Here is a 23,960-nt window from a genome sequence, read left to right on the forward strand (position 1 = left end):
GGTTTTTGGAGACTTTCAGGTCCTTTGAAGGCTTAATTTTGTTCTTTAGGGAGGGATGTAAAATGTGGTTGTGATATTTGCCATCACTTGACATTTTTAGGCGTGGGTTTGGAGCCTCCAGAGATTTGTTATTTCCTCAGAGTCCTCATAACTTAATCTAAGATGGCCACTGCATAGTGGTGTGATCTCTCTGGGTCCCAGCAACCTGCCTTCCTGGGAGAAGATATGTCTGGGTCAGTGATCATAGCAACATTTCTGTCCAAAGCATGACTGTTCTATGGGGGGAATGCAGAAGAATTTCATTAAAATGTCTGAGCCTGATAGTCACTATATTTTTAAAAGTCTGAATGTATACTTCAAAACAAGGCTGTAAGAAACACACAGACTCTGGTAATAGACTCTTATCTTCAGGTAGTGTCACTGATACATCTGGACTTTATAGAGAAACAATTCACCTTGAATTTCCTAAACGAGATAGGACTTCCTTGGGATATTCTAGGCAGTCTTATGTCAAAAGACTTTTAGCTTGTGCTCTACTGGGATGTCCCTTTAGCCCAGGGTTTTCAAATGGTGTGATGAACTACAAAGAAGAGAGAATAATACAGACAACATAGTGAATATTTCTTAAGAATAGCTTTATTGCCGGGCGTGGTGGCTCACACCTGTAATCCCAGCACTTTGGGAGGCCGAGGAGGCGGATCACGAGGTCAGGAGATCGAGACCATCCTGGCTAACACAGTGAAACCCCGTCTCTAATAAAAATACAAAAAATTAGCCTGGCGCGGTGGCGGGCGCCTGTAGTCCCAGCTACTCAGGAGGCTGAGGCAGGAGAATGGCGTGAACCCAGGAGGTGGAGCTTGCAGTGAGCCGAGATAGCACCACTGCAGTCCGGCCTGGGTGAAAGAGTGAGACTCCGTCTCAAAAAAAAAAAAAAAAAAAGCTTTATTGAAATTAAAGGTATGTTTTTTAATTTTGAAATTATTATTTTTCTGTTGAGGTTGAATTGTTCTTTCTCTATAAAATAATGATGATAGCATACAGTGATTTTGTTTTTTAGTTTAATGTCCTAGCTTGACAAAATAAAGTTTACTGTCTGTGGCAGTATATTCAATCACCTATTCATTCACCTACCTATTTTTGTTTTTGAATTTCCATTTTTCCTGGTTCTTAACATCCACAAGTCTAGCAGCTACTGTTTCACCAAATGAATCATAAATTCTTAAGAGATTTAAAATGTCTACAGGCTCTTTCAACTGCCAAATAAAAACAAAACAAAACAGTGAGCCAATTAGGTAGTAATACAAGATGTAAACCTATAAAAGAGTCAGATTATTTTTCTTAATTAGCAATCTCTATTTACTGGTTTTTGAATCCCTTCAGTCTTCTCTCTTATTAAGTATCTAGCTAATAGATTTTACCAATTAATATGCATCAAATACAATTCTCACACTTAGGCATGAAATGCTCACCATAGTATTGTATGTAGCTTTAGCAACTCTTAAAATATGTGGGCTTTGACAGAGATATCTGACATAGACCTTAATTCCAAGCCTATTTTAGATTTTAATATTTGAATGCTAGGGCCAAGGTTTTAAACAAAGTTATAATGAGTTTTTTTTAATGATGGTTGTCTATACTTTTAAACTTCTACCAGATGTCACACAAGACATTTTTAATTTCTCCAGCATTATTGCATGAGCTTCCATGGTGAGTGACAGCCCACAATGAACATCTGAATTACAAGGTTAATTCTTTTGATGGTTACATCTTAATGTTAGCTATTGAAAGTCTCATAAAAATACTTCTTTAACATTCTGTGTTTGTTATCCATTGCTGTGTAACAAATAACTACAATGTAGTGGCTGGAGACAATACATATCATCTCACAGTTTCTTTGGGTCAGAAACTTTGCTGGCTTTGCTAGGTCCTCTGCTTCAGGATCTCTCACAGAGCTGCCATCCAGGTTGTCAGTCAGGGCTGGGTCTCATCTGAAGACTCAACAGGAGAAGGATCTGCTTCCAAGTTCATTTGTTTGTTGACAGAACTCCATGTCCACAGGCCTATGGGACTGAGGGCCTCAGCTCCTAGCTTACTGTTGGCTGAAGGCCACCCCAGTTCTTTGCCATGTGGGCCTCTTCAAAATGGCCACTCGCTTTCTCAAAGCCTGCAAGGAGAGAAGACAAAAAAGAGTCAGGAAGCAAGACAGAGTTCCAATCATGTGCAACATAACGATGGAAGTGACATCCCACCCCAATGCCATAGTCTGCTGGTTAGAGGCAGATCACCAGTCCTGTCAACATTCAAGGGACTAGGAGTAAACAAAGGCACGGATATCAAAAGGCAGGGATAATTGGGGGCAGCCTTAGAGTCTGTGTGCTACACATACCCCTAGACTTTGGGAATTTGAAACCTCAAAGTCAAACTTAGTTCTTCACTTCCATCCCTTCTTAGAGAAAAGAAGCCTTTAAGATCATTTGAGGAAAGGTAGTCTGAAATGGTGAAACATTGGAATTGTAGAATAGTATAAAGATGTAATTATGCTGCTTATTTTAGAGAATGTCTTAAAACTAATGCAAATAAAATATTATCAAGGAAAAGTCCTATGTGGCTTTCTTTAGTAACTGCATTATATCCATTTATAATCATCATTTTGTTTTCATTCTAGGCAATAATTGAGGAAGCATGTCTTGTGTTTCCAGTACATGATAAATGTGGTAGGGAATGTAAATTAAGATTAAGACAAGGCTTGTTCTCTTAAGAGGTTTATATTTAGAAGCAAGGGTGGCAAGAGAAGTACAAAACATACACAATTGTAACAGGGAACAAAATAAAATTATACAATGAAGTTCTAACTACATTTAATAACACCCTTAACTGTTACAGGAAAGAGAGAGAGAGAGCAATGTTGGGTGAAGTTACTAAAAGCCTCAGGGGAAGTAGGACTTGAAAGATGAGTGAGGGTAGGATGAGAAGTGAAAAAGAAAGGAGAATATAAACAGAAAATAAAAGAAGAGGAAGAGCCTGGAACTCATAGAAAAGACTGAAGAGGCTGTCTTCAGTGAAGGGAATGGAGAGCAATAAAAAGTAACACTACAGGCTAGACAGTGCAGTGGCTCATGCCTGTAATCCCAGCACTTTGGGAGGCCGAGGCAGGCAGATCACTTGAGGTCGGGAGTTCAAAACCAGCCTAGCCAACATAGTGAAACCCTGTCTCTACTAAAAATACAAAACATTAGCCAGGCGTGGTAGTATGTGTCTGTAGTCCTAGCTACTTGGGAGGCTGATGTAGGAGAATTGCTTGAACCTGGGAGGTGGAGGATGCAGTAAGCTGAGATCACACCACTGCAATCCAGCCTGGGTGACAGAGTGAGACTCTGTCTTGGAAAAAAAAAAGTAACATTAGATGGATATGGCTTTCGGAGGGTATTGAATGCTGGGCTGAAGATAGTGACTTGATGGGCAATGGAGAACCATTCTCGATTCTTCAGCAAAGGATAAATGTATTTGGGAAGATCTGTTTAGTGGGTATGTGCATGTTAGATAATAAAAAGAGGGCTTAGAAAAGAGTAGCTTGGAGTGACAAAAATCTAGGTTAGGCTGGTAATAGTGGAAATGATACATTGGAAAATATTTATGATGAAGAATCAACGCTGTGGAGAAACTGACTGGATATACTAATAGCAGCAGAGTGTAGGCTCACCCCTTTCTCTCCATTTGAAATGGACAGCAACAAGGTGCCTATTGGTCTAGGTGGGATTCCCATCGATCAGTTGGCTGCACTACCTAGTTGGTATCTCTTGGCTTTAAATATTTAATTCTTGGAATATTTGTTTGTTAATAAAGGCCTCAAAAGTTTAACAGCCTCTAAGAGCTGTTGAGATTTTAGGTATTACAAAAGGGGTCAGAAGGGACCTTTATATATCCCTGAAATCAGCCAGATATGTGATCACATGTAGCTGTAAGTATGCTTTCTAAGGTGCTCCACAAGAGTTCCATAATATTTAACAGGTTTTTTGAAAACAAAACAAAAAACCAAATTGTATGTATGCTGTGAAAAGGTCCATGGTCAAATAAGTTTTGGGTTAAAAATTTAAAAACTCAAGTTTCAATGTTAGTGAACCACCAAGTGGAGTGTGGGAGGAGCTATAATCAAAAGCGTTTTCCAAACTCTTGTACTCTTTTGATGATGAAATCGTGTGTGTGTGTGTGTGTGTGTGTGTATTATGCATGCACACCATCTTTAGAACTAGTGTCCTCCCCAATACACTTGGGCAAATACCAGTGTTAACAAGCAACACGTTTTCATTACAGGTCATAGCATATCAGGAACTCATTATTTTGGCTTGTGGATCATCAGTTTTCTTGTCATAACTTTATTTGGTATTTTATAAAACTGCATTTCAAAGCTATTTCCTTTTCAGCAGTACCTGTGTCAGACATTGGGCAAGAAAAAAATGAGAAACACAAATCAGCTCTCTTGCTTGATGTTTCTTGTGTTTTAAGAAAAGGGCATAGGAAGGGAATAATCCAAACTAAGGCTGCTACCTGCCTGGGATATCAAGCTGTCCAACTTCCAAAGTATCTTTGCTTTCTTCCACCTTCCCATACTCAATGGGCAGACCTGGGATTAAATATTGCTTTGATAATTCTCCACTTGTGGGTTCCTGGATAAGTAACTTAACCTCTCAACTCCTTCTATCTTTTTCTCTCCATTAATGTATACTTTTCTACTTTGTGAACTTTGCTTTTTAGAAGACAGGTTCCTTAGAAAGAGCAAATAACCCTGTAAGCCCATAATTTGGAATAATTAGCTATTTATAGCCTTACTAAATTTGGATTCCACATTATGTTATTAGTTCTATGATGCTATCTATGAGAAACCATTATAAGAAGGGGTCGTTGGTAAATAGATTGATGTTAGCCTAAAGTGCTCAATGGACCTGCTTTAAACATATTTTCATCTGCTTTTGTCATTCAAAATGTACTATTTTGTTTTGCAAGGTCGGTGTCATAGTAAAACATGCTTTTTATGCCTGCATCATGTCATGTTTGTGCTTCATTGCAAGATTTGCAAGGTTTCTAACATGATTTAGGTCATTTAAGTTTTTTGTATGTGTCTAGTTACATACACATACAGAGAGAAAGAGAGAGAGGAGAAACCGCTACTGGTAGAATACCAAAATATTTGTGACTTATGGTTCTAATTTCTATGTCCTAAGCAAAAACTCAATGAATGCTATATAACAAAATGTATAGCAAAATATAGCTAAAATTAAATTCTCCCTGCAAAACCTACATAATGTGTGTTACCATAGTCATTGGAATTAATTTATTTTCATCATTTGGATGTTCCATAAATCTTTAAAAAAAAAGTAGAGCTCATAAGTTGTGTTCCTATAATAGTTTTGCTTGGGATGTAAGCATTCAGAGGTCATCTACATATATATTGTAGTTAAAACCATGACAAGAATGAAGTTGCCCAAGGAGAGTGTGTACTTGCATATTGAACATAAGTTCTAGAAATGTAAGTTTTCTATGACATTCCTAGTTCAAGATTTTTTACTTAGCCAGATTTGTTAACATCCATGAGAGAGCAAACCTGACACAATGAAATCTGAGCTCAAGAGATGATAGCTTTCATTATCATAATTTATTGAGCACCTTCTATATGCAAGGTGATGAGAATGCAACTGAGAACAAAGGCACTAGATACAATAGCACTGGTCTAGGTCAGAGAACAAGACAGGAATGCTGTTTCCTCAAAGACACACACACACCAGATTCTTACTCATCTTTAAAATGCTGACTTTCAAGGCATCTAGCTGCCCTAGGAACTAAGGTTGACTCTACAGGGCTATGTCTTGCCATGTTAGAAATTCTTTAATTATAAACCACTGAAAGGACAGTGTACTTTATACATTTCTTTTTGAGTGCCCTTTCCTCTCCCAGTTCCTCATGATTGTGGAATTAGCTGCTAATGAGAATTAGCTGCCTATTAAAATTCTCTAGTTTAAGGTTTCTCTGTCCATCCCATTCTGAGCCTTTTAATACTGGTTAAGATGCACCTTAACTTTTACATTTCCAATTGATGGAGTTCAAATTCTATCATTTTATCATTCAGCCTGGGTGAAATCTTCACTGACCTCGCACCCACCACAGATGGAGCCAGCCACTCTCTCCCCTGTTCTCTGCCTCTGTTATACCCCTATCACACAAATGGCATTTCATTGTTTAGATGTTGAACTCACAGAACACAGAAGCTGTACATTAATCATCTCTATGTTGCTATCACCTAGCACAGAGTCTAGATCATAAATATTAGTTGAATTGAACTGAACAGGCACCAAAAAATAACACTGCCACGGATCACAGATAGGAATGCGTTTCTGGTCAGCCTTTACCGTGTCTCCAGGGAACCATATTCACAGCTGGGGAGGAAACCAGGTAAGTGAAGCCGCATTCAAGAAATTCCAGTGAGTGTAGCCATGACTATTAGAAGAGAGAACATTCTTTTCTTTCTTCTTTTGGTAAACACTTATGAGAAAACCTTAATAGGCAACAATTTCCAAGGGTTCAACAAAGGTAGGACATTTTAAATACATTTAGTGGCTTGTAAATATTTATTTTTAAAGGACATGAAGACAAAAGTGGAATCTGAATGTGTATGCTGAGGAAGAGGAGAATTTGCCATTCTGACAACCTGCTATAGCTTATAACAATATTTGAAATATTTCGTTGCTAATTAGCCAATTTGATATTTGGCTGCTGCCTTAGGGATTTTACAATGACCTGTCAACAATTTAACACTAGGCCAATTAGGTAAAGACTTCAGCTTCCTGGAAATGCCTAAGTATGTGATAGAAGGAAACAATGGCATCATACTTAGGTAATTAGAGGTTAACCAATCCCACAGAGGGGATCTGCCACTGCTCAGTGTGCATTTACATGCTTCCCTATCTTGCTGGGGGTGATGGTGGAAGAAGGGGAGGAGAGGGGAATGGAAGGGGTGGGCTTAGTTCTTTCTTCTCCCCCTACCCACTCCCACAGCCACTCATGCTGCCATTCCAAACTGCATGCAGTCCAGTTTCTTCCTTGGCTTCTCAAAAAGTCTACTTGTACTTGAGTTTAGTAACTTTATCAAAGAGTCAGGGAATGGGATAGGGAATAAATAAAAGGTTCAGTCATAGGGGATGAGTCTTAGTCTGTTCAGAAAACCATAACAAAATGCCATAATCTGGGTTTCTTATAAACAACAAAAATTTATTTCTCACAGTTATGGAGACTGGGAAGTCCAAGAACAAGACACTAATAAATTTAGCATCTGCTAGAGGCCTCTTTCCTAGTTCACAGATGGAGCCTTCTTGCTGTGTCCTCAGGTGGTGGCTCTCTGGAACTTCTTTGATAAGGGCACTAATCTCATTCATGAGGGCTCCACCCCCATGATCTAATCACCTACAGAAACCCCATCTCCTAATCCCATCACCTTGGGAGTTAGGATTTCCAAATACAAATTTTGGGTGACATGAACATTCAGATCATAGCAAAGTGTGAATATCTGCCTTCTTGTTACCACCCCCTGCCACTTGTCACCCTCTGTTACATCTCCAGTACCACTAAATAGTTCCCTTTCCCTCGTAAAGAAAAGTTCTATCAACATTCAGAACTCATATCTACTCTAAGGTAGCTCATCAAAGTCTCTTCCCAACAAAGATAAGGGTTTTCTGGAAATGAGTTCTAGAACCAGCAGCTGTATTTTTTCCCATATTGTTATTCCTATAGTATTTTTTAAATAAGTTTGTGTTGGTCTACTTTAAAAGTTATACCTTGGATTTTCTTGCACTTGTAGGTGGTTTGGGGTGGGGCTGAGGCAAGGGGAGCCTGGATTACAAAAGTTCTGCAATCAGCATTGCTCTGAGCTACATACTACTCATTGAAGTGTCTTTTTTTTTTTTTCCATATTCTTGACAAACCATTTGTGAGCACCACTGGCTGGTGTGTGTCAGTCAGGGCTCAACCAGAGTAGCAGAACCAGTATATATATATATATCATATATATATTTAATAAATCTCCTCATATATATATTAAGAGATTTATTTTAAGGAATTGGCTTACATGAATGTGGTGGCTGGCTAAGCAATCTGAAATCTGTGAAGCTGAAACTCACAGGTATGGGCCAAAGCTTTTATCCACAGACAGACTATCTTCTCTTTTTGGGACAAGCTTCAGCCCTGCTTTTTGAGTCTTCCCACTGATTGAATCAGTCCTACCCATAATATACAAACATAAATCCTGAATTTTTTTAGACTTACCAAATTCAACTGGTTGTGGACTGAATTACATCTGCAAAAGGTCATCACAGAAACAGCTGGATTATCATTTGATTGATCATCTGGGGTCTATAGCCTAGCCAAGTTAACATATCAAAGTCATTGCAGATGGGTGAGTTGAATAAAATCTTTACCAAAGATGATGCTTAGAATGCATTCCAACAAAAGGTTTAATATTTAATGACAGAAAAGGAAATATCATGCATACCTAAAAACTTCCTCCCTACTGTATTAAACTCTCTACCAAAGCATTTTCTGAAGGAAACACTTGAAGGTATTGATGACAACTGTATAAATAAAAGAGTTATTCTGATTAGTATTGAGAGATATAATGCTCATTTTATTTATTACATTTGGAGAGCTCTAAATAAGTTTGTAATTATGGCCTGAAAAAGAAAAAAGTGTTAATTTCCTTTTAAATCGACAACTAAGATTTTTTCATAATAGTGAACTCATAAGGCCAAAACATGCATTCATTTTGGGGTTATTTAAATGAATTAATTCATTAAACAGATATATAATTGAAACATAGTATACAGAAGATACTGTGCTAGATTCTGGCAATAAAATATTGAATAAAACCAAGACTGCCCCTCCCCTCAAGAGTTTTATGATTTAGTCATGCAAAAAATACATTAATCAAATATTGACACGAAAAAATTATCACAAACTGTGATAGTTCATGATAGTATAGTTGCAATGAGTCTATGTTCAATGATTCTTGATTTTTTCTGTGTGTTAGAAAGCTTACCTGAGGAGCTGGGATTTAAAGAATGAGCAGAAGATACTTGAGTAAAGAAGACGAAGAGATTTCCAGGCAATGGAAGACACTTACCAAGGCCAGGGAGGCTGGAACACAGAAAGTGACAGGGAACGTGGCAAAAGACTATGCTAAAGCAGTTGGCAGGAGCTAGCACTCTGAAAACAACATTAAGAACTCTCTTTGGTCTTTATCCTAAGAGCAATGGAAGGTATTAAAGGATTTTAAGGTTTTGAGCAAAGGAGTGACACAATCAATAGACAGCTGCTAGTAGGACTTTGCATGATAGTTCTACTTTAGCCACTAAGGCAGGGATAGCCAAAATTCAGCACCCAAGTCAGTGACTCTTTGTGCCTTGTCCATGGCAGATATCACTAATCAATCATGGTCGTTTTTTTTTTCCCTGACTGAACCAGACTTGACAGTCTCAGAACTTTTCTGACAGTCAATACCTATCTGATCTGGCACTTAAGACAAACTCTGTATCACCATTTTTTTTTTACTTTTCTCAATGAATTACAATATTGCTTGAAACGCAGTTGCCAGGTAGAATTCAGGACACCCAATTAAATTTTAATTCAAATGAACAAATAATTTTTTTAGTATAAGCATGTCTCATGTAATATTTGAAACATAAATTAAAAATTATTTGTTGTCTAGGTAAATTCATATTTAACTGGTTATTTTCTAGACCTGGCAACACTAGTTTGGGGGAATTTATTGAAGTATCAAAGGTCAAAAAAGCCCACAGCACAGCATCATGATAAAGACATGTCAGTGTATAAGAAGAACCAAACAACTCACAACAAACTACCTTGATAAAGGTAAAAATAAACTAATACTAATTTTAAATTCAAAAGGAATAATAGTAGCTATTCAAATCATGACCAACTCAAGAAAATTTCTGATACAATGAAAATAAATCACCCCTCCAGAATTCTGTGGGATGTCCGGTAATCTGCAAGTGCTCATATGCAATAGAAGTTTTTCATCCCTGCCAAGCACTGTGAGGTAGACTTCGTAGAAGAATATTGAATTATATTTCTCAATAAATTCTAGGAGCTTCTTAGTTTTAGTTCATGAATACCAAATTTTAGTAACCATTAACAATTGGTTTAGTAATTTGCTAGAAAATAAACCTTGGCTGTTTATATAAACTAAAGCCTATAGATTTATGGATAATTCACCCAAAAGAACCAAAGCAGGGAGTTGCAATTATAGATCAGTCTGAGGGTCACTAAGTGGCCCCATGTATCCCACACTTTGAAAATTACTCATTCTGGCAGACACAGTATCTTTTTCTGGCCTTTGAATGCTGAACTAGGTGGTAGATATTACAATGTCTTGATTTATAAATGTATGTAAACCTTATATAACAGAAACAATAATTTAAGTCTTCTAATTTTATCACCAGGCCTTGGGAAAAATATGGGTTGGTAAAATATTCCAAGGCACTTGAACCTATTGGGTCCGAAATATAAAGGCACATTATCTGTTGTATCTCTAATTAATTCTAATATCTCAGTGCCTTGAAGCTGGCTAGAATTAGCATTACTTTTCTTCTGAAAGAATTTATATTACAAGCTTAACTACCATCTTTCTTCACGGGATTTGTCCTGGATTGACCATATTCATATTATATTCAAGATGGATGTTGTTCTAGCTCCTTTGTGGGCTTGCCCAGATCCTTTTCAATAAGGGTCCTGTAATTAAGGTTGGGAGGTGTGGTTGTTGACTGAGCACCCTGCAGATTGCTCATTAACATGCCATCTGAACAATTTAATAACCTTTTTAATTAATCTAAAATTGGCATGTCCCTCTTCAGGCTACAGTGCAGCTTTTGCAAATGTTGGTCTCTTGGTAGTTCTCAATTTAGCTTATTATTTGAAATCTAAATCTGCCCAGGCTAATAAGCATGACCAATTCCTCTTACCAAAACCACGTAGGAATCTCCATCTGCACTTCACTAAAGGATGAGAGGAACAGATGTCTTCGGGTGGTATTCTTGTTCTTGGCTTTTAAAAGAAGTTCCTCTCAGTCTAGAAATGAAAGAAAATAATTTACAGAGTGACTGAAAGCTTACTTTTTGCTTTCACCTTCTTTTTAAAAAAGTATTATTATTTACTTTCAAGTTTGATGCTTTAGAACCTTTATTCTCAATTTGTTGTTCACACTTTGGTGCTAGACATAATTTGAAAAAATTTAATAGTTTTTAATAATTTGATATCGTGTACCTTCATATTCCTAAAGAAAATGGCTATCCTCCTGGATTTAAAATCTATTATATTTTGGGCAAGGTTGAGCTTGTACTTATTTATTTACTTATTTAACTTGTAAAGATAGGACTAAGGAATATTTACTCTTTAAAGCTTGAAAAAGATGTGTGCATGTATGTGTGCACGTGTGTGTATGTGTGTGTGTGTGTGTATTTCACCTGGCCACAGTCTTCAACACTTGAACAACTTTCCCCAGTAAACACAGATGGCCCCTAGTTGTTTCTAGAGACCCAAAAAAGAATGCTTCCCATAGGTCTCCTCTCTGGCCTGTCAGTTGCATTCATTATGCTCTATGCACTTTCTTTTTTTCCACTTTCAGACTTACTTGCTTCTGCCTGAGACAAAAGCTCCCAGCTGCCATTGCTGAGAATCCTAACCATTCATCCTTACAACAAACATTAGTTGAGTACTAATATATGCAGGCACTATGCTAGGAATTCATGAAAATCCGGTGTCTTTGCCTAGCCTGTTATCTCCATACATTTGCCAAAAGGCTTTTCTTGGGGTAGGGTAGTGGAGCTTCAGTCCATACAGGGAGGTAGAATGCCCTCTTTCCAATCTGATGGTCCCCATTGATACCAGAACTTTAAAGCAGGCTGGCACTTGCTGTCACACTCATAAAAATCTCTTAAAAATAGCCCCCACTCCTTGCAAAACAAAGGAAGTTTTGAAATACATGTTTTCCAAGTTATACTCCCTCCATCCAGGGCTCTGAGATTTTAGCATGAAAGTTGCCTCCCTTTAAGCTTTGGGCATCCTCCTGGGCAGCCACCTACGTGAGAAGAAAACTTATCTCAAGAGCATTGCCTGGAAATGGAAGCTTAACCCTGTGATATGGAAGTGGGAGGTCCCATATCAATTAACTTGAATATAAAATATTTTGCATGTCGAAGTGCCAAGTTCTATCAGAGTTTGCCCTGGTCTAGTCATGCACTGTTACATTTCACTCAATAGGATCAACAATTGAGAAGGTGGCTGTGACGATTTGCTTGGAACCTTCCACCATCTCCCACAGACCTTGAAAAGCAAGTCAGGCGATACCCCAATGGTATAACCCAATACAGCACTGGGACCTCCATGTGCTGAAAGAGAGAAATAGCCAACCCAATCCTGGCCCTCTGGTGTTGGCCATTTCACTCTTTCAGCACATGGAAGTCCCAGCCACCATAATGCCCTCGGTTCCTGCTCCCAAGTACAAATGTAGATGCACTTCACAGAAGGTGAATGAAGACCAAGCCCAGCTATTGGTGGACTGGGTGGTGGAGCTTACTGCTACCTAGAAACGGAAGGTTGGAGCCTGATTCCACTTGAACCCTACTGAAGCTTGGATTATCTGTTTTATATTATGTGAGATTATTTTCTTGGTGCTTGAAAACCCTGAAGAAGAAACTGCCACTCTTACAAATATATCAAATGGACTCACAGGCCAACAGATTGCCTGTGTTTCACATCAGCTCCAAGTGAAGAACCACATTTCTTTTAGCCACACTCCACATGCTCATTGCCACTTCCATGCATGTCTCATTAATATGAATGAGGGGCTCCATCCCACCATCAGGCTTCTTGTAAAACGTTGCTGTGAAGTGGTTCTCCTTTCCAGTGAATTCCTCTGTTCTGTCTGTGAATGGAGAGTGAGCCATGTAACTGACAGCAGAAAGCGCTAAAGGGTGTGTTCTGTAAAAAAGATAAAGAGAAGAGATCCTTTTGGCATATCTTTTTAATTGGAAGGAAAGGTATGCTTTTGAGTGACCGTATTTTCTAGCTATTTCTAAATATAGCAGCTTTAAAAAGCCAGAGAGGCAACAGGTATATGGAAAAACATATGGATGTTGAATCTTCAGTACCTAAGATGTGTCCTTGGATGAAATATTTAACCTCTCTAATTCACAGCAGCTCCATCTATAACAATAAGAGCATTGGTCTGTTGAAGAATTAATTATGATAAAGTGCATGATTCATAAGAAATATAGTTCTCTTCTTCCTTCATCCTTAAAAGGCTAGAAAGAGAAGTAAAGAAAACCCACTACAAAGGGCTTACCATTGATCTCCATGACTCCTGCACAAGAATTTGTGCATAGAAATGTTTGCTAAATTGTGCACGGTGAGAAGATCTGTGCTTTTTCTCCTTCAATCTCTTCCTCACTGCCCCCTCTCAGAAACTTATTGATTAAAGTCTACTTCTTGGCATGGAGGAGGAGACAGGAGGGGCCACACTTGGCAGAATGTCAAGCTGACTTCTGTGCCCCTGTTTTTGTCGGCAGAAGCTCCGCTTGGGCAAGCTCCACTCTGCGGAGTGTTTTTCTGTCATTTTTAAAAGGAGAACAGCAAAGATGCAAATTGCCGAGCCTGCTCCAGGAGACGGGCACACAAAGAGGCAATTCAGGCAGACAAGCGTGCAGGGAGGGCGGGTGGCAGAGGAGCGGGGAGCATGCGGAGGCGGCGTGACTCTGGACACTGGCCTGTAAGGAGGGGGGCAGAGGCAGGGCGCATTCTTCAGGTCCTTTCTTCCACTCTTTTTTAGCAGATTTATTGGACTTGTTAAGAACTAAGGAAACCCTGTGAGGCTCAGTGGCCTCTGAGCCTGGGAGGTCGTTCGCAATTCCAGACTCCAGGCATCTTGGGGCTCTTCCCCTCCTAGGATCCCCTGAGAACGCTGGAGATGGGCTCCATAGAAATGCAGAGACAAATAACATCTTTGCATAAGGTGGTAGGAATATGACACTGTACATTACACAGGCAGGTGAAAGTCAGTCTCCTGGTGGCCGAGACAGCCACTCCCCAACCCTGCCATTCCCTCCTCTGTCCCTCCCCATTCCCACCCCAGACTTCTTTTTCAGCTGTTGGCCCCCTCCTGAACGTGGACTATGCCTCCTGAAAGAAATTCCCACCCAAGCTGCTCGGATTAAAAACACAATTCCTGCCCTGGCCTGTTTTTCCCCTTCAACTGACCTCAAGTGCATGTCCTCTGGTGGGTGGGTTTTGATTCTAGCAGAGGCAGGGCACTGTGGTGGCTGGAGACCTGGGACCCAGTCCTAGCCCTAATTGGCATTGTCACTCTGGGCTCTCCCCCTCTGGGCCTCAGTTGCCTCTTCTGTAAAATGAGGGGGTTGGGCGAGGGGGGTCTTCAGAGCCCCGTCCTGCTGTTACAGCCTCAAACTCAGTGGCTCTAATTGCCTCATTAGAACACCAGGGAATGCCTTTCTAGTAATTGTCTTCCGGGCTCCTGACTCACCCACTCCCTACTGGGCGCTGCCTCCAAGGAAACAAAAGCAGCTGCTCTCTCCTCTGGGCTTTCCTCCGCGTCCGCGAGCCCTTCTTGACAGCATATGTGCACAGGCATTCTCTGTCCGTCTTCCCTACTCTGTCTGAGGCCTATTTCTGAGGGCCAGGGAGGGCAGGTGGTGCCTCTTTTAAGCCCGACTCCTTTCTTTTCTGATTCTTTTGCTAGCGTAGCTGGCCTGTATCCCAGGTGAGATTAAAGTTTCATTTGTGACTTGCCACCCGACTCCTGGATTTGGTGAGAGCGCTTTACAAGCAACCATGTGTGTTGTGGCTGTGATCAAAGCGCTCAGAATCCAGGGAAAGGCTGAGATGGCTCCGGAGCAAATAGCAGTGAGTGGATGGAGAAGGTTAATCTCACATAACTGTCCCTGAAGAAATACACATTCAGGGATTCAACAGCTGCCCTTTAGAGATGGCCTCTTTGCTATGAGCCAGGAGATTTCATTTCCTGTGTATTAAGAAGCAGGCACAAATAGAGTTGATAATGCAGTTTAAAAATTAGCTAAATGAGCTGTCTCTTACGAAACTCTTAATATGTTTAGGAGTGTGCTGTTCTTCTCAGGAGTCAGGAAACAATTTCTCTGCAGTCATCCAGGCATGCGCAACGCTGGCCAGACAAGAGATCAGACGTGTGGAAGGGGCCTGGTAGAAAACTCAGGTCTAGTTAGAAACCAAAGAATAAAGTCTGGAGGAATCCAGAATATCAGAGGTCTAAACACAGAGACACTGAGTCTAGGGAGACAGCCACAGAGGGAAGGGTCAAGCACAATTGGGGAGGTCTTGGCAGGTGGCAAATAGTGACCAGCAAGGCAGAGACTGTGGCCCCAGCAGACAGGAGACACTATAGTGATCTCTGATCCTGGAGAAGAGCAACTGCTGTCTACCCTTCTCAACTTCCCTGTGGGAGGTGGGTGGTCATGGTTGGTGGGTTTGTATTGAAAGCCAGAGCTTTGTGGATAATAGCTGTTCCTGATTTATTCAATAGACTTTGTTCAGCCCTGTCATGTGAGGTTGAAGAGCATGGGTTCTGGCACTAGATGGAAGGGTTCAAATCCCAGATCTGCCAATTTACTAGCCGTTACCCTGTTCCTCAGTTTCCTCATCTGGAAATAATAATAGCAACTGCCTCCAATGGTGATTGAGAGGGTTAAAAGTGCCTGGAGTATTCCTAATAGATGGGAAGATTCAATAATTGTCAAATACCATTAATTTATTTGACATTTATTTATTGAGATATGGAATAAGAGCCAGAGGACAGAAAGATTCTTAACATACTTTAGCAGGCCTGAGAATCACCTGGAGGACTTGTTCAAATACAGATTGCTGGGGCCCAGCCCCAGAGTTTCTTATATACTGGATGTGGGATGAGGTCTGTGGAACATACTTTGAGGACCACTGCTGTATATCCTATACACAAGACCTGTTCACAAAAGAGGCCATTATTTATTTAACAAACACCTAACTAGCACGTACCATGTGCCAGACTTTGTACATCTACCCAATATATAGTGACAGGAATATTGACTCATTTACTTCTTAGAGCAACCCTATGAGGCAGTTCCTATTATGCCCACTTGATAGAAGAGAAAACTGAGGCACAGAGAGATAAACAACTTGCCGAAACACTCTCAGGTGGTAAGTGACTGTGTTACAAAAAAAAAAAAAAAAAAAAAAAAAAAAAAAAAAAAAAAAAAACAACTAAGTAAGTGCCACAATAGATGCAAAGATGTAAACCCTTTGATGGGAAGCACAGAGATTTCAGGGTTTCCAGGCAGTGTCAGTCTCCTGGGGTTTGGATTTGAACAGCTAACCACTGCACACTGGCTTAGTCAGAACCCCCTGTTGTAGGTTCAGTGAAGGGAGCAGAGACTCTGGAGCCTAAACAGATTAGAGTACCAGTGCTTCCCTGTGTGAGCTGTGTGCCTTAAGCAGGAGGATTCAGCTTTCTGTGCCGTGTCCTTCCACTAAAAGAAGAAGAAAAATGGATGAAAATAATAACTTTTCACTACCAGGGGTTTTGCCAGGAACAAAATGAGGTAGCTCAGATTAAGTCCTTGAAAGAGAACAGATGCTTATGGAAGGAAGGTTAGTCTTTTTCATGTTTTTCTCAACTCACTGGCCCCTCATCTTCTGTGCCATCACTGAAGGCTTTTGGTTGATGGTGATAAGTATTAATTTCACCCAGATTATCTTCTCCTCCACCTGATTTCAGTGTCGCTATATCAGTTTAAAGCATCTTACGATGTTAGAATTCAAAAATACCTTAGATCATTTATTGCTGACTGTGTATCCAGGTCACCTGGGATAAAAAAAAAATACTATTTTTTTGGCATCCTGTGGTAGATTGGATTATTCTTCAAAAATATTCACTCCTTTCTGCTAACTTCCTTGGGAAGAACACACTTCCTCCCTCTAATATTAGCCTAGGCATTGTTTTGGCCAACTGGATGTTAACAGACATAATGTAGTAGAGGCATGCAATGAGCTCGTGAATTAAAGCTGGCTCTTTTGCACCTCCGCTGTTGCCATGAGAAGATGTGCCCAATCTAGCATGTTGGTCCCTGCAGTAGGATAAGATACATATATATTCAAGCTGAGCTACTCCTGCAGAACCCAGCTCTCATCACACAACTTCCAGCTGACCCCTAGATGTGGTTGAGCCAACCAAGACCAGCAAAGCTATCTGGCCCAGGCAAGGTGAGTGGATGTCTGCAAGTCCACACAGACTTCTGACCTGAATACTTGTGGATGTATGTCACTGAGATATTGTGGCTTTTCATTAAGGGCTTGACCTTGGCTCCAACCCTAGATGTTCTGAGTAACAGGTTGGAAGCCCAGAAATCAGTGTCTCTAAAAGTTCCCCCAGGTGCTTCTAATATTCAGCTAGATTTGGAAACCACTGATCTCATTGAAAGCCCTCCTTTTTTAGAGGGAGAATCTTAGCTCCAGAGAAGGAAATTGACTTGCCCAAAGTCTACAATACCTGGCAGGGTTAGTATTAGAATCCCTGATTTTTAGATTAGTTCTCTTTCTACTATGTCACACTCTTCCAGTAACAAAAATTAACATGGAAGAAGAAGTTTTTCATGTTCCCATAACTTAGATGCTTTGGGTAGGAGCATTTCAACCCCATACTGACACCAACCCTTTGAAACCCATTGATGAAAGGAAATGCGTGACAGAAAAAGTATATTGACTTTGGTTGTAATTGTGTTTACTATGCCAAACGATTCAGCTCAAGTGAAAATGTGGTCACTAGATCATGTGCTTTAGAGGGAATTTAAAGTACAGTATTCTTTTCAACTTGGGAAAGTTTATGCTATTTCTAGGCAATTATTTCCTGTAGGAATGAAAATATGTGTTACTCTTTCATCCTCTTCCTCTTGCCACAGTTTCTCCTCATTAGTGGTCTCCTTCCTCTGGAGCTGCAGTAATACCCTCAAAGTACTGAATCTATTATAGCTGAAGTTCGTTTTATAGACCTGACAGAAATACAGATTGGGAAGCTGAAATGTCTATCTCGATTCAGACTCAGATTCAGACTAATATTTGTTGAGCACCTGCTATGTGCCTAGCTCTATGCAAACTGCTTTCACATACATTATTTTATTAAATGTCCAGGAATTGCAAGGAGTGGGTGGTTATATGCAGACTGTGTGGAAGGAAAAGACAAGAAAAGAGACACCAGTGGCTTGAGGCTGTTATTGCAGACTCCTCTTGTGACATTTCTCTATTTGCCAACACTCCCTTGTTTAATCTCCCCCATCTGTTAAGTAGTGAAGACTCGGCTCTTTCCCATATCAGCCCTCTAGCCTAAACATCACCTTTTCCCACTCTGTTTACTATCCCAGAGACTACTTAGGTAAATAAAGCCAGACAAGGTGTTAAATATTTCCTGGCTGAACCAGGCAGAAATAGGGACTCTTTCATGGTCTAAGGCTCTTACTGCTTCCTCTGTGGGTCATTACCCTGTCCTCCTAACTCTTCTTGCTACCTGTTTCTCCCCTGCATAATCTCTCTTACCCAATTCAACTTTAAAAATGCCATATCCCCAGGACTGCAACTCTTGAGGGTAGTCATTCACTGTCCATCCTTTATTAAATTTCCAGACTCCCACCAAACTCCCCCACTGTGCCCTGAACCATGCCTTCCATCACTCCTGTCTTATTTTTCTTTCCTGACTGGAACTATAAACACACACACACGTGTGTGCACACAGCCCCACACACCCACACATGCCATAGTAATCTCTGCTTTCATGCCTTTCCTCATGCTTTCTTCCTTACCTCCACATTTAGATGGGTGTGAGCAATAGGGAATCATGGGGAGCATGACAAACTGGAGATGGCACACCAAGTCTAAAGGGCATGGCCACCTCGAGGCCCTGTGATTGGACACCGCCATGCCACAGTGTGGTCCAGTCTTGACATATCTTCTGCATTTTTAGATGCTAGAAATCCAGATTTTATATAAACTCTCTAGATGTTTAAGGATGTGGAAGAAAAAACAAAAGCCAAGAAAAACTTTGTGCATCAAATAAGACAAATCCTGCTGTGTACCTTTTGCTATTCAAATCCTACCAAACTTAGAGTCCAGCTTAGGCCTTGTGTCTCCTGAAGCCTTCCTTGATTAACATGACTGCTGTGCTCTTCCCTAATTCCTCCAAAAAGAGATAGCTGGATGGTTATAAGCACAGGGTCTAGAAGCAGAGCACCTGGAAGCAAAACCACCTACTTGCTGTGTGGCCTTAGGCAAGATAATTAATCTCTCTGAGCTCAATATCCTTATCTCCAAAAGAGTGAATAGCTATAATATCTGTTTCACAGACATGTATTAAAGATGAAAAGGGATTAGGGATATAAAATACTCAGCATGATGTCTGACACATAGTAAGCTCCCCAGTGAAAGTTAGCTATATTTATTTATGTTCTGTAACCATAGGCATCATCACAAAGTGGTTAAAAGAGAGGGTTCTGGAGTCTGTATTCCAAGGTTAAAAACCTAGCTTCACCATTTTACAGCTTTTGATTTAGGGCAAGTTACTTAACCTCTCTGTGCCTTAGTTATATCATCTGTAAAATGTGGACAGTAAGACCTACTGAGTTATTATGAGGACTAAGTAAATATTTGTAAGTCCTAGAATAGCGTCTGGCACATATTACCTTGTAAGTATTAAAGTAAACAAAATGTATTCGGTTGGTGCAAAAGTTATTGCAATTTTTGCCTTAAAAATGCTATTATGACATCATACATTGCTCTGAAATTGCTTCCTGTGTATCAGTTTTGTGTATACCAGTGGCCCATACACTAAAACTTTCAGAGCAAATTTGGCCCTTTGCTTGTTTTCGTAAATAAAGTTTTATTGAGACAGATACACCTATTTATTTAGGTATTGTCTATGGCTGTTTTTGCGCTTCAGTGGTAGAGCAGTGTGACAAAGACTGGTCTGCAAAGCCTAAAAATGTCCTATATGGCCCATAACAGAAAAGGTTTGCTGACCCCTGGTCCATATGACTAGAGTGTGGCTTTTCAGAGGTAGAGATGTGAAATAGTCTGTTTATATTCCTCAAGGTACCTACGAGATGGATGAATAAAAATGAAAATTATAAAATGGTCCATATGACTAGAGTGTGGCTTTTCAGAGGTAGAGATGTGAAATAGTCTATTTATATTCCTCAAGGTACCTACGAGATGGATGAATAAAAATGAAAATTATAAAATCTTGTAGTTGGTAATAACCTTGAAGTCATTTGGTCAACATTTCTGCCCAAAGCAAGAATATGTTCAGCAGTATCTCTCACGGGTTAATAGGTGTATAGGTTTGCTATTGTCAAACTGGCGAAAACTCAGTGGTTTAAACAATATTCTCATGTGTGAGTTCAGAGGTTTGCTAGGTGGCTCTGGTTCACACGTCTCTTATGCTCTTATTGGGACCTGTGGGCTAATCAAGGCTTTTTCTTCCCATGGAGATGACAGAAATACAAGGGGGCACATCCAGCCATGCAAGCACAATTCAAGTCCAAGCAGAAGTTGCATTATATCTACCAGATTCCAACTGGCCAAAGAAAGTCACATAATTAGGCTCAACTTCAAGAAGCAGGGAAGTAACTATTCACTATGAGGTCATGGCTGGAAGGCAAATGCAGTGTTGGGAAAAGAACTGGGGTCAATTATGCATTCTGCCATGTTAGATCATGGCAGAATGACCTAGTCAATTAGTTCAATCATGGAGGACACCATCTTGACTTTATTTCTAGCATTTTAGCTGCATCCATGTTTCTTGTAGAGCATAGCAGCATGTTTTCTTGGAGTGTCAGGGACACATCTTAGCTCAAATACTTTTTCTCATCATTTGCTGTACCTGACAGCCACATGTGATAGCTACCATTCATGGAACACCTACTAATTTTCAGGTACTGTACTTGGTGTTTTATATAATATATTGCTTTTAAAGCTTGCAAAAAGCCTTCAAGGTAGGTATTATTAATCCTACTTCTACCTGAGAAAAGTGAAAATCAGAGAGGTGAAGTTACTTACCCAAAGTTACACCACTAAAAAGTGAGAGTCTGAATTCTAAGTCTGTTCAACTCCAAAGCCATCACACCATGTTGTCAATGTCACAGATTGGTGAGGATTTTATAAAGGGAAGGATGGTTGTGTGTGGAATATGGAAAGACAAGCTACAATTTATCAAGAGAAGAGCACTCCAACATCACGTGTTCCCCTCTGTAGTCTCAGAGCCTGAGTACCCTATCCTGTGCCCAGTAGATGCTTAATTAAAAGTTCAGATCTCTGAAGGATTACTTCTGTTTTGGAAAATGCCATGCCTCTTGAGTCATTTTCATTCAGCTCAAGTTGCTTTTTTTTTTTTTTTTTTTTTTTTTGAGACAGTCTCACTCTGTCACCCAGGCTGGGGTGCAGCGGTGTGATCTCAGCTCACGGCAACCTCCACCTCCTTGGTTCAAGTGATTCTCCTGCCTTCGCCTCCTGAATAGCTGGGATTACAGGTATGCACTGCCACACCCGGTTAATTTTTGTATTTTTAGTAGAGATGGAGTTTCACCATGTTGGCCAGGCTGGTCTCAAACTCCTGGCCTCAAGCGATCTGCCCTCCTCAGCCTCCCAGAATGCTGGGATTACAGGCGTGAGCCACCATGCCCGGCCGAGTTGCAATTCTGTTCTTTCTAACCTTGTGCCAGTTATCAATGTATTGGCTGTCAGCTCCAAAATCAGCCTTCTATTCCTCTTCTGACATCATGGACTGGGGCGCTATTTCTCCTTTTCAGAGAGCACGATGTTAACCTTAGCCAGTAGAGGGCGCTGGAGGGAACCTGCAGGAGGAGGGGGCTTCTGGTTCTGGTGCACGTCCTTTTCCTTCTTGCTGCTTGCTGATGCATGGCCCATCAGCAGTGGCATGAGGGTGGGAGCAGGGTTTGGGAGTTGGGGGTGCATATGTAGTTCAGCTCTGTCCCACCCATGTGTGCCCAGAGTGTGCAGTTCATTGGCCACCTTGCAGCCCTGGCCTGGGCCTGGTAACCACCTTGCCGTGGCCCTCCCAATGTAACTTTGTCCACTTAAGACTCATGTTGGGATGCCCCACCTACCTCTGTGTGCCTGCCCCCAGCATCAACTCACCTGCTCCCTGGAGGGTTGTGTCCCGCTTGCTTCACAACTGTGATCCAACTCTGGCCCTGGGAACCCAGCAAACTTCTCAACCATTCATGTTCTCTAGTGAGGTCCAATCCTGCAGTGGGTACCCTCCCTCAGCCCTAGGGTACCCTTCAGAGTGCTCCTTACATCTTTGTATTTACTCTCTTATCAGTAGTTTAATAATTTTTATATTAAACTTTCTCTGTTTAAATTACTGTGCAATTACTATCTCCTAATTAAACCCAGGCTGTTACATACCTTGAATCTAAACTTCCTCTTTGGTAACTCAGATATTCTGGTTATGTTGTTTTCTCTAGATCTATATACATTATATTTGTTTCCTTTCCTATTAACATGCTATTTGGTGCTTAAGAAGTACTTATTGGGATGACTTGAGATCACATACAGCCTGGATAGATGTGTTTGCAAAGCCTTTTTACTTAAAGAAATTATGTGGGTTGTGAACTAGACTGTTGCTTCTCAACATGCAATATGTGCTAAAGGATCCTTTTTAAAATCTAATTTCTAAATTTGTCGTAACCAATGGCTTTGTAATCATAATAAAGTGCTAGAAAATGGAATTTTAAAATGACATAGAACAGCAGCTCATTTTTTTTAGTATTAGACTCCACAAACATAGAGTTACTCTATCAAACTGCTATAGAAGTTCCTTAATGTTTACCCTCAGTTTCGGTACTTGTGTTGCTGTGGGCTGGTAACACAGTCTGTGGACCACACTTTCAATAGCACTCATCAGGGCTGTTCCACCAATGCCAGGAGTCATACTGTGTTCTACTCCCTGATTCTCACATCTAATCCTCTTGTTACACCTTGCTTGCCTATGGAGGGTGGCTTTATGACTTCAGGGAGACAGTGACAGGAGTCTCATCCATCCTCGGGTCTGTCCACACACCTTCTCCATCCAGCACATGCTCCTTCTCAGCATTACTTCCATGAGTCCATCCTAACCTATTGTAATGTGGGTTTCTTTCTCATACCCACAGTCCCTCTTCCATAGATCAGATAGTAGCGGTGGCAATGAAGTGTCCCCATATTTCCCTGGGCTCCAGGCCACTGAATTCAAAAATAGATACAGGACCACTCTCCCTCCCTGCTCCCCACCCACTATGTTTGCAGCTGATAAGAGCTAGAAGCTGAGGGTTATTTGCATATGTAACTTGTCTTGATAGCATGGATTGCACCTACCGGTAGAGCCAAAAGCCATGTGTCAGAGCTTGAATTCAGCCAATCAGGCAGGAAAATACAAATGAACTAGCTGTGAGGTCCAGCAAAAACACCATAATTGTAGCTTTGAATGTTGAAATAGAGGTGAGCTACAGTTCCTAATCTCTCTGTCCTTTTATTCTGATGTGGGCATAGCATCCTCCTGTCTCTTAATTATTATCATTATACCAGTCTATCTAAAACTATATTTGTAAAATCCACGGTAATTTCACTGAGTTTATTTTCTCTGGGTTTGCATCCTGCCTTCCCAGCTCAGTTTGTCAGCCAAAGATTTATTCTGTATTCAGTAGAGCTTCCATCCCATTGTTGGTGTTCACTAGATTGTAATAGAAATGCCATGCCACCGAATTGTGAAGTGAAGGTGTATTACATTGATACTGCCCCAATTTTACAGATGCTGCTCAGTGCCAAAGAGCTTT

General features: G+C 40.5%; 1 long non-coding RNA gene across 1 annotated transcript; it reads right to left on the bottom strand.

The window, feature by feature from the left end:
- Positions 1-618: 618 nt before the first annotated feature.
- Positions 619-14,445, bottom strand: LOC129010849 (uncharacterized). The gene is made up of 7 exons (XR_008493071.2): positions 14,314-14,445; positions 13,403-13,823; positions 12,788-13,038; positions 11,022-11,127; positions 8,537-8,615; positions 6,402-6,547; positions 619-2,164 (listed from the first exon to the last, which is right to left on the bottom strand). It is a non-coding gene; the product is annotated as an uncharacterized LOC129010849 (long non-coding RNA).
- Positions 14,446-23,960: the final 9,515 nt, after the last annotated feature.

The sequence above is a fragment of the Pongo pygmaeus genome, chromosome 10 (assembly GCF_028885625.2).
Source record: "Pongo pygmaeus isolate AG05252 chromosome 10, NHGRI_mPonPyg2-v2.0_pri, whole genome shotgun sequence".
NCBI classification, from domain to species: domain Eukaryota; kingdom Metazoa; phylum Chordata; class Mammalia; order Primates; family Hominidae; genus Pongo; species Pongo pygmaeus.